Source organism: Symphalangus syndactylus, chromosome 5 (assembly GCF_028878055.3).
Source record: "Symphalangus syndactylus isolate Jambi chromosome 5, NHGRI_mSymSyn1-v2.1_pri, whole genome shotgun sequence".
NCBI lineage: Eukaryota > Metazoa > Chordata > Mammalia > Primates > Hylobatidae > Symphalangus > Symphalangus syndactylus.
The window spans coordinates 75229084-75241305 of NC_072427.2; positions in this window are offsets into that span (position 1 = coordinate 75229084).

Sequence of the window (12222 nt, forward strand, 5' to 3'; positions counted from 1 at the left end):
CAGTTTGATCTCAGACTGCTGTGCTAGCAATCAGTGAGACTCCATGGGCATAGGACCCTCCGAGCCAGGTGTGGGACACAATCTCCTGGTGTGCCGTTTTCCAAGCCCATTGTAAAAGCGCAGTATTAGGGTGGGACTGACCCGATTTTCCAGGTGCCATCTGTTACCCCTTTCTTTGACTATGAAAGGGAACTCCCTGACCCCTTGCACTTCCTGAGTGAGGCAATGCCTCACCCTGCTTTGGCACGCACACAGTGTGCTGCACCGACTGTCCTGCACCCACTCTTTGGCACTCCCTAGTGAGATGAACCTGGTACCTCACGTGGAAATGCACAAATCACCCATCTTCTGTGTCGCTCATGCTGGGAACTGTAGACTGGAGCTGTTCCTATTTGGCCATCTTGGCTCCACCCCCTATAGACTGATAGCAAGATTAAAAAAGAAAAAAGAGAGAAGAATCAAATAGATGCAATAAAAAATGAAAAAGGGCATATCACCACTGATCCCACAGAAATACAATCTACCATCAGAGAATACTACAAACACCTCTACACAAATAAACTAGAAAATCAGGAAGAAATGGATAAATTCCTCGACAAATACACCCTCCCAAGACTAAACCAGGAAGAAGTTGAATCTCTGAATAGACCAATAACAGGCTCTGAAATTGTGGCAATAATCAATAACTTACCAACCAAAAAGAGTCCAGGACCTGATGGATTCACAGCCGAATTCTACCTGAGGTACAAGGAGGAACTGATACCATTCTTTCTGAAACTATCCCAATCAATAGAAAAAGAGGGAATCCTCCCTAACTCATTTTATGAGGCCAGCATTGTCCTGATACCAAAGCCCGGCAGAGACACAACCAAAAAAGAGAATTTCAGACCAGTATCCTTGATGAACATTGATGCAAAAATCCTCAATAAAATACTGGCAAACCGAATCCAGCAGCACATCAAAAAGCTTATACAACATGATCAAGTGGGCTTCATCCCTGGGATGCAAGGCTGGTTCAACATACGTAAATCAATAAATGAAATCCAGAATATAAACAGAACCAAAGACAAAAACCACGTGATTATCTCAATAGATGCAGAAAAGGCCTTTGACAAAATTCAACAACCCTCCATGCTAAAAACTCTCAATAAAGTAAGTATTGAAGAGGTGTATCTCAAAATAATAAGAGCTATCTATGACAAACCCACAGCATATGTCATACTGAATGGACAAAAACTGGAAGCATTCCCTTTGAAAACTGGCACAAGACAGGAATGCCCTCTCTCACCACCCTATTCAACATAGTGCTGGAAGTTCTGGCCAGGGCAATCGGGCAGCAGAAGGAAATAAAGGGAATTCAATTAGGAAAAGAGGAAGTCAAATTGTCCCTGTTTGCAGATGACATGACTGTATATCTAGAAAACCCCACTCTCTCAGGCCAAAATCTCCTTAAGCTGATTAGGAACTACAGCAAAGTCTCAGGATACAAAATCAATGTACTAAAATCACAAGCATTCTTTCACACCAATCACAAACAGAGAGCCAAATCATGAGTGAACTCCCATTCATAATTGCTTCAAAGAGAATAAAATACCTAGAAATCCAACTTATATGGGACGTGAAGGACCTCTTCAAGGAGAACTACAAACCACTGCTCAATGAAATCAAAGAGGATACAAAAAAATGGAATAACATTCCATGCTCATGGGTTGGAAGAATGAATTCGTGAAAATGGCCATACTGCCCAAGGTAAGTTATAGATTCAATGCCATCCCCATCAAGCTACAAATGAATTTCTTCACAGAATTGGGAAAAAATACTTTAAAGTTCATATGGAACCAAAAAAGAGCCTGCATCATAAAATCAATCCTAAGCCAAAAGAACAAAGCTGGAGGCATCACGCTACCTGACTTCAAACTATACTACAAGGCTACAGTAACCAAAACAGCATGGTACTGGTACCACAACAGAGACATAGATCAATGGAATAGAACACAGACCTCAGAAATAATGCTGCATATCTATAACTATCTGATCTTTGACAAACCTGACAAAAACAAGAAATGGGGAAAGGGTTCCCTATTTAATAAATGGTGCTGGGAAAACTGGCTAGCCATATGTAGAAAGCTGAAACTGGATCCCTTCCTTACACCTTATACAAAAATTAATTCAAGATGGATTAAAGACTTACATGTTGGACCTAAAACCATAAAAACCCTAGAAGAAATCCTAGGCAATACCATTCAGGACATAGGCATGGGCAAGGACTTCATGTGTAAAACACCAAAAGCAATGCCAACAAAAGCCAAAATTGACAGATGGGATCTAACTAAACTAAAGAGCTTCTGCACAGCAAAAGAAACTACCATCAGAGTGAACAGGCAACCTACAAAATGGGTGAAAATTTTCACAACCTACTCATCTGACAAAGGGCTAATATCCAGAATCTACAATGAACTCAAACAAATTTACAAGAAAAAAACAACCCCATCAAAATGTGGGCGAAGGACATGAACAGACACTTCTCAAAAGAAGACATTTATGCAGCCAAAAACCACATGCAAAAATGCTCATCATCACTGGTCGTCAGAGAAATGCAAATCAAAACAACAATGAGATACCATCTCACACCAGTTAGAATGGGCATCATTAAAAAGTCAGGAAACAACAGGTGCTGGAGAGGATGTGGAGAAATAGGAACACTTTTACACTGTTGGTGGGACTGTAAACTAGTTCAACCATTGTGGAAGTCAGTGTGGCGATTCCTCAGGGATCTAGAACTAGAAATACCATTTGACTCAGCCATCCTATTACTGGATATATTCCCAAAGGACTATAAATCATGCTGCTATAAAGACACATGCACACGTATGTTTATTGTGGTACTAGTCACAATAGCAAAGAGTTGGAACCAACCCAAATGTCCAACAATGATAGATTGGATTAAGAAAATGTGGCACATATATACAACGGAATACTGTGCTGTCATAAAAATTGATGAGTTCATGTCCTTTGTAGGGACATGGATGAAAATGGAAACCATCATTCTCAGTAAACTATTGAAGGACAAGAAACCAAACACCGCATGTTCTCACTCATAGGTGGGAATTGAACAGTGAGAACTCATGGACACAGGAAAGGGAACATCACACACTTAGACTGTTGTGGGGTGGGGGGAGGGGGGAGGGACAACATTAGGAGGTATACCTAATGGTAAATGACGAGTTAAAGTGTGCAGCAAACCAACATGGCACATGGACACATATGTAACAAACCTGCACATTGTGCACATGTACCCTAAAACCTAAAGAATAATAATGAAAAAAATCAAAAACTTTCCTTACCATAATTCTTAACCTAAAAAGCAATTAATAAGCAATGTTTTATAATGTCTCTGTATTTGGGTGTGCCTGGGGGAGTATTTGAGTTCTTCTTAACTGAGCTGTATAAGCAAGTTAAAAGCTGCTCTGAGAAATCATTCGGTATTTGAAACCAAAATGACTATTAGATTAGGTCAGAGAGATCCACAGCCAAATTTATCATGCTCATATGTCTCTTTATATCTGCCAAATATAATTGCTTGTTATTTCTCTTTTTAAAATATAAAATAAAGTTCAGCGCAGAAATAAAACCTCACTGCAGCTCAATACATGAAAGTTGTTTTTACAGCGATTCAAATCAAAGCCATCCTGTCCAATCTTGCTCTTATTTAGAAAGGTTTCCATTGGAGCAGAAAGGTGGTAATGGCTGACAACCAATCTGCAGTGGAAAAAATGCAAGCCTGTGACCTAGAAGGCACTGGTGTTCAAAGTCCTGATTACTCATATGTCAGAAGAACAAGATTACAGGCTTTTATAATGTCAAGAAAATTAAGATCATTTGCAAAACTGCACCTGGTAAATTTTAAATTCATCACTGTCACTAGCACACACATCACCACAACCACATCACCACCACCACTAGTACACACACCACTACCACATCACACTGCCACTAGTAGACATACCACAACCACCACGTCACCACTGCCACTAGTACAAGCACCACCACCATATCAACACTGCCACTAGTACATACACCACCACCACATCACCACTGCCTCTAGTACTTACACCACCACGAGCACATCACCACTGCCAATACCATACTCGTCACCGTCACCATCACATCACCACTGCTGCTAGGACACATACCACTGCCATCACATCACCACTGCCGTGAGCAAACACACCATCACCACCACCTCACCCACCACCACTGCAGCTAGTAGACACAACACAACCACCACCACATCACCACTGCCACTAGCACACACATCACCACCACCATGACATCACCACTGCTGCTAGGACACACAACACCACCACCACATCACCAATGCTGCCAGGACACACACCACCACCACCATGTCACCACTGCTCCTAGGACACACACCACTACCACCACCACCACAACACCACTGCTGCTAGGACACACACCACCACATCACCACTGCTGCTAGGGCACACAAAACCAACACCACATCACCACTGCCACTAGTATACACACCATCACCACCACACCAACACTGCCAATAGTACATATACCACCACCAACACCACATCATCATGGCTGCTAGGACACACACCACCACCATCACGTCACCACTGTCGCTAGTACACACAACACCATCACCACATCGTCACTGCACTACTACACACACCACCACCACATCACCACTGCCACTAGTACACAAACCACCACCATCACATCACCACTGCCACTAGTACACACACCACCACCACACCACAATTGCCACTAGTACACAAACCACCACCACATCACCACTGCTGCAAGAACACACTCTGCCACCATCACCATATCACCACTGCCACTAGTACACACACCACCACACCACTATTGCCACCACCACATCACCACTGCTGATAGAACACACTCTACCACCATCACCACATCACCACTGCCACTAGTATACACAGCACCACCACCACCATATAACCACTGCTGCTAGGACACACACCACCACCATCACCAGCACATCATCACTGCCACTAGTACACACACCATCACCATCACACATCACCACTGTGGCTAGTACACACACACACCACCACATCACCACTGCTGATAGCACACACATCACCACCACCATCACATCACCACTGCCACTAGTACACAGAGGCTGCTTAGAGAAGACACCCAGCAGACACTATGTCAGAGGCTGCTCAGAGGAGAAACAGCAGACACTATGTCAGAGGCTACTGAGAGGAGACACCCAGCAGACACTATGTCAGAGTCTGCTCAGGGAAGAGATCCAGGAGATCCTGTCAGATGCTGCTCAGAGGAGACACCGAACAGACACTGTCAGAGGCTGCTCAGGGAAGAGACCCAGGAGACTCTATGTCAGAGTCGGCTCAGAGGAGACACCCAGCAGACACTATGTCAGAGGCTGCTCAGAGAAGACACCTAGCAGACACTATTTCTGTGACTGCTTAGAGAAGACACCCAGCAGATGACACTATGTCAGAAGCTGCTCAGAGAAGAGACCCAGCAGACACTATGTCAGAGGCTGCTTAGAGAAAAGACACAGCAGGAAGGGTTTGGTTATTGACAAGATGAAATGGCTAACCTGTATTTTTAAGATGCATTTCATGAAATCACCTTCCTTAGAAATGTTTGATAAAATATGCCATCTTTTATGCTGAACGAAAGATGTCAGACACAAGTGAATACATATGGTATGATTCCACTTATATGAAGTTTGAAAACCAGCAAAACCAATCTATAGTGACACAAAGCAATTGGTGATTTCCTGGGGCTGAAAAATTACTGGGGAAGACTGACTGACAAGAGGCAAGAGGGAACTTCTAGAGTTACACAAATGTTGTACATCTTGGGTACACCAATACATACATTTGTCAAAACACACTGAACTTGATCTCTAAAATGTAGGCCTTTTATTGTATATAAATTATGTACCTCTTAGGTTGATTTAAATAGAAGCTGTCTTTACTTAAATTTAGATTTTGAAACCCTTCAGAAAGTCCTAAAAATTCTGTACAATTAGTATTGAACACTGGGATACACATGGGCAACCAATCCTACACAGCTCAGCACAGGACAAACAGAAAGGTCATCCTGCAACATGCAATCTAGATGACAAAGATAGAGAACTGAAATGAGATACCTCAGAGACCTCTCTTTTCCAGTTCTGGCTCTGATTTTCATGAATTACAAAATAAGGAAGATTCAGAGTTAATACCATAGCCACAATGTTAAATATATTTAGTTTGTTGAATATTAACATTTTAACATAACTATAATGTACATTTAGTTTGTTGACTATTAATGTTTAAGTTTCCTGTATGAAAAAATATGCATGTATAGTTCTCGTTCTACATCCAGGTTCATTCATTCTATCTACTAATCCTTTTATTGCCTTTTAAAATCTGGTTAAGGAATTTATAAGATGACTCTCTAGACCAGAGGAACTCAACTGACAATGGAAGTGATGATTCTGGCAGCTAAGCTATGTAGATCTTACCCTTTACACACTGGTGTTTCAAAAGGGCTTGCTCCTGTTGAGGGGTGAGTTACTTCACATCTAGGACAAACCCAAGGTATCCTAAACCAAACAGCACTAACAGGGACCGCCTGTCTCTGGGCAGCAACATGTTTTTGTTTCTTGGCGTTGCTATTTTCGTTTATAAATGTGTTGATTTTGTCTAATCTATAGACCATTCTTTACTGAACATCAGGAACAAGGCATCTTTCAGATGTAGCAGAGTTTGGTGCAAAAGCACTGAGCTGACTGGTAATTTGGACACTTGGGTTCCAGTACTGGTTTATCATTAACTGGAGGCATTGCTTCAGGCAAGTCAAGGGACCTCTTTAGATCTAATCTATAAACTAGAGGAAAAAGAATAAATGAAATATAAGGAAAGATTCCTTTAGCTATAAAAGTTTATGATTCTATATGTCAAAACCACCGGAAAATCTTAGACCTCACCTGGAACTTTAAAGACAAGACTTCCCTATGAAGGGATTCAGGACCCTTTATGACACATATAAACTCACAACAATGGACCTCATATGCCTGGAGTCTTATTTCACCCAGGCTGTTGCAAATGACCAAGCTTCTTTCTCTTATAAGGCTGGATAGTATTTCATTGTATGTGTATAGACCATGTTTTATTTATCCAATCATCTGATGGTCTCTTAAGTTGATATGGTAACTTGGCTATTGTGAATAGAGTTGCAATGAACACGGGAGTGCCGACAACTCTTTTGCATAGATATGGGTTTTGCTGTCAATACACAGAAGCGGGATTGCCAGGTCATATGGTAATTCTATTTTTAGTTTTTTGAGGAACCTCCATACAGTTTTCCATAAAAGTTGTACTAATTTACATTCCCAATATCAGAGTACAAATGTTCTCTTTTCTCCACATTCTCACCAAAATTTTTTAATCCCTTCTCTTTTTTTTAATAGCCATGTTGAGAAGTGTGATGTGCTGTCTCATTGCGGTTTTAACTTGTGTTTCCCTAATGATTAGTGATACTGAGTTTTTTCTTTTTACATATATTTGTAGGCTATTTGTATATCTTCTCCTGAAAAATGTTTATTCAAGTCCTATGCCCATTTTTTAAATTAGTCTTATTTGTTTTCCAGAGTTGTTTGAGTTCCATATGCATTTTAAATATTTGCTTTGTATCAGATATATGGCTTGCAAATATTTTCTCCTAATTTGTGGGTTGTTTCTGTTGTTTCCTTTGTTACACAGAAGCTTTTATAGTTCATGAAATCCCATTTGTCTCTTTTTGCTTTTGTTGTCTGTGGTTGTGCAGTAAAATTGAAAACAGAATTGTCTAAACCAATGTCATGTAGTTTTCTCCCTGTGTTTTCTTCTAGTAGTTTTACAGTTTCAGATATTATGCTTAAGTCTTTGACCCATTTTGAGTTAATTTTTTCACATGATATGAGAAAAGGGTTCAATTTAATTCTTCTATATATAGATATCCAATTTTCTCAAAAACATTTATTAAAGATATTATCCATTTTATATTGTGTATTCTTGGCACACTTATAGGTTATGATCTTTTGTATTTATTTAGTTTTATAATTGATCCTTTGCAGAACCTGGAGAGGTGCTTGTGGTTTAGACTTAGCTGATTGCCTATTTAGAGTACAATTCAGTATGTTCTTCTGAACTCTGTTTCTGCTGCAAATTGTTAACTGAATTCAGAGGTTTATTTGAGAAGGCTATACATGGTAGTGTGTTCTCCCATTAGGAATCACATACTATCTTGTTGACTCTCTATCTCTTTCATATTGGCAGTCTTTAATGCTCAATGCCTAGTTAAGGGGTCAGCAAACTCCTGCCACTGGCCAAATTCTGACAATCATCTATTTTATTTGGTCTATGAATGCAGCCAGACTCATTTATTTAATAATTATCTATGGCTGCCTTATTGAAAATCAATTGGTCATACATGTGTTGGTTCCTTTCTTGGCTGTCTATCCTGATGCATTCATTGATGTGTCTATTTTATTTTCTTTGTTTGTTTTTTGATGTGTTTATTTTTATGGCAGTACTAAGCTGCTGTAATAGTATAGTTTGAAATGAGTTTGTGTGATGTTTACAGTTTGTTCTTTTTGCTCATGATCGCCTTGGCTATTCAGGTTTTTTTGCAATTCCATGTGAATTTTAGTTTTTTTTATTTCTGTGAAAATGGCAATGAAATTTTGACAAGGATTGTATTGAATTTGCATATTGCTTTGGGTAGTATGTACACTTTAGCAATATTAATTCTTCCAACTCACAAGCATGGGATATCTTTTTACATCTCTTCACTTTTAGTCTATATGTGATTTTTTAAATATATATATATTTTATTATACTTTAAGTTCTAGGGTACATGTGCACAATGTGCAAGTTTGTTACATATGTCTATATGTGTTTTTAAAATTAAGATGAGTATCTTGTAGGTAGCATATAACTGGGTCTTGTTTTTAATCCATTCAGCCACTCTGTCTTTTTATTGGATCATTTAATACATTTACATTCAAGGTAATTATGAACGTTAAGGACTTACTACTTCCATTTTGTGAATTGGTTTCTGATTTTTTCTTAGATACTTTTTTTCCATCTTCTTTTCTTTCTGTCTTCTTTTGTGGTTTGATGATTTTCTTTAGTGGTATACTTTGAATTCTTTCTATTTTTGTTTTGTGTGTCTACTGTAGATTTTTGCTTTGTGATTAGTATGAAGATTACATAAAACATTTTACAACTTACAAGTGTAACAGTTTATTTGAACAGTTCATATAATTGTTATGCTATAACAGTTGTACATAGTCAAGGTCACATAACTCTCCACTTTTATCTCCCCAATATTTTATGTTTTTGATGTAAGAATTTACAATATTTTATAATATATCTCTTAAAAATATATTTTAGCTGTTATTATTAATAATTTTGTCTTTTAACCCAATACTAGGAAAAGAATTGCTTTATACATCATCATTATAGTCCTAGAGCATTCCACATATGACTTTTTATTATGCCATTGAGTTGTGTGCATTTGTACATTTTCAGTTAATAATTACTGGCCTTTTATTTCAGCTTAAGAAACTCCCTTTAGCAATTCCTGTAAGGCAGGCCCAGTGATGATGGCCTCCTTTGGCTGGGAAAATTTTTATTTCTCCCTCATTTCAGAAAGACAGATTTTCTGAGTAAAATATTCTTGGTTGGCTATTTTTGTCTTCCTTCAACATTTTGAATCTATAATCCCATTATCCCCTGACTTTCAGGGTTTCCACTGAGAAATCTGGTGACAGTCTACTGAGACTATTCTAGGTGCTGTGTTGCTTTTTATCTCTTGCCACTCTCAGAATTTTTTCTTTGCCTTTTATTTGTAATAGTTCAATTATTGTGTGTTTTGGTAAACTCCTCTTTGGGTTGAATTTGACTGGAGACCTCTGTGCTTCCTATACCTTGATATTGGGATATATCCTCATATTAGAAAAATTCTCAGCCATTATTTCTTTAAATATGATTTCTTACCCTTTTTTGTCTTTCTTCTCTTTCTGGAATTTATATTATGTGTATATTCAGTCTCTTGAGGGTGGCACATATTTCCGCAGGCTTTCTTCATTCTTAAATTTATTTTTTTAAAATTTTGCTACTCTGATTGGATAATATCAAATATTCTGTCTTCCAGCTCACTGATTCTTCTTTTAGCTTGATCAAACCTGCTGTGGGAGCTTTCAATTGCATCTTTTCAGTTCAGTCATTTTATTCTTCAATTCTTGAATTTCTATTGATTTTTAAGAATTATTTCTATTTTGTCAAAGTTCTCATTTCATTCATGTATTGTTTTCCAAATTTCATTTAATTTTCTATCCCTATATTATTGTAGTTCAAAATCTTCTTTAAGAGGATTTTTCTAAACTCATTGTCTGTCATTTTATAAATTGTCCTTTCCTTGGGGTTCATTGTTGAATCTATTTTAGTTGATTTTTCTTTTTAGAGCTGTCATCATTTCCTGAGTCTTTGTTATCCTTGTAAGGATGTTATCCTTCTATCCTTACATTAGTGGCTGCATATTTGAGGTGACAGCCACCGTTTCCAGTTTTTGCAGGTATTCTTTGGCAGGAATAATCTTCACAGTTTAGTGTGGCCTGTGGTTCTGAATGGGTCAGCTCATAACAACCCTGAATATGCAGAGCTTATTTAGGGGTTCTTTCATTGATGATGTGCTGCCTTTTCTGTGAGTTTGAGTGGGGCAGCTGGCTGGGATCTGCTACTCAAGCAAGAGCTCAGCAAGACCACTAAGCTGAACTCTGCAGTGAGAATGGACTGCTGGATGAGCATCTCAATTTGTCTCTGATTAGACTGGGCCGTGAATTGTAGTATTCTCTGGCCAGTTGGTACCTCAATTTAAAGTCAGCAGTTAAACAGGGTTGCAGAAAGCACTCTGAGGTTAGGTGGAGTCACTGACTAGGATGGATGGGACCAGCTACTATGCTCAGTAGAAATGCACAGTTGAGGTTTGCCTACCTGCATAAGTGAGGTCTTGGGGTGGGCTTTGAGACTAGGCTGAGCATTATTTAAACTCCTGGGTGTGCCAGGTCAGGCCCCAGATCTTTGCTGAAATTTGCTGCCGTGGTTGTCCCCTTCCTTGGGTGGGGTATGGATGTGGGCTTTGAGGCCATGCAAGGTACTATTTAAACACTCCTCAGTGTGGCTAGGCATGGTGGCTCACCCCTATAATCCCAGTACTTTGAAAAGCTGAGACAGCAAGTTTGCTTCAGCCCAGTAGTTAAAGACCAGCCTGTGCAACATAGTGGGACCCCATGTTTACAAAAAGTTTAAAAATTAGCTAGGTGTGGTGACATGCTCTTGTAGTCCAAGCTGCTTGGGAGGCTGAGGCAGGAGGGTCACTTGAGCCCAGGAAGTCAAAGCTACAGTGAGCTGTGATCACGCTACTGCACTCCAGCCGAGGTGACAGAGTGAGACCCTATCTCAAATGATAGTGATAATAATAAACTCCTGAGTATGACAACACTAGTCCTGGATCTTTGCCAAAATTTGCTACAGTGGTTATTTCCCTCCCTGGACATGTTCTCAGGGTAGGGTCTGAGGCTCATCTAAGGATTCAAGCCAGATAGAACTTCCCACCACTTCTGAGGGTGACCAGCTCAGATTTGCAGGTGAGTATGGTGTTAGCTGGTACTATTGATTAGGTGCTACTGCTGGCAGGTGCACAGAGCTACAGCCAGGATCTGTCTGCTTGTCACTGTGGACTCTGCCTCCTTGCTTTGCTTCTATCTCGCCCAAGGTGATCTAGCCATGCCATTTCCCCTCTGTTCCCCCTGAGGTGAGACCAGAGTGGGCTTCCTGGGAAGCATCTCAGAATGCGAGGGAAGCTTCATGTCTGCCTCTGATTCTCTTTCTCCTCTGTAGCAACCGTAGTTTCTGGGGATTTCTATCTGTGAGGTGCTGTGCTGACTTAGGAGAGGAGGAGGAGTGACATGGTCAACATGGGATTGTTTTTCTTACCTTTTAATGTAGTGTTTATTCCATTCTGGACTACACAGCTGACTCTGGCTTATTCCCACATGTTAGGGTTTTCACCAAGGTATTCTTGTCTGCAGGTGTTTGCTAGAACTTTCTGTGTGTGGCAGGGGGCAGGAGATGGTAGTGAAGCCTGGGTCCTCTT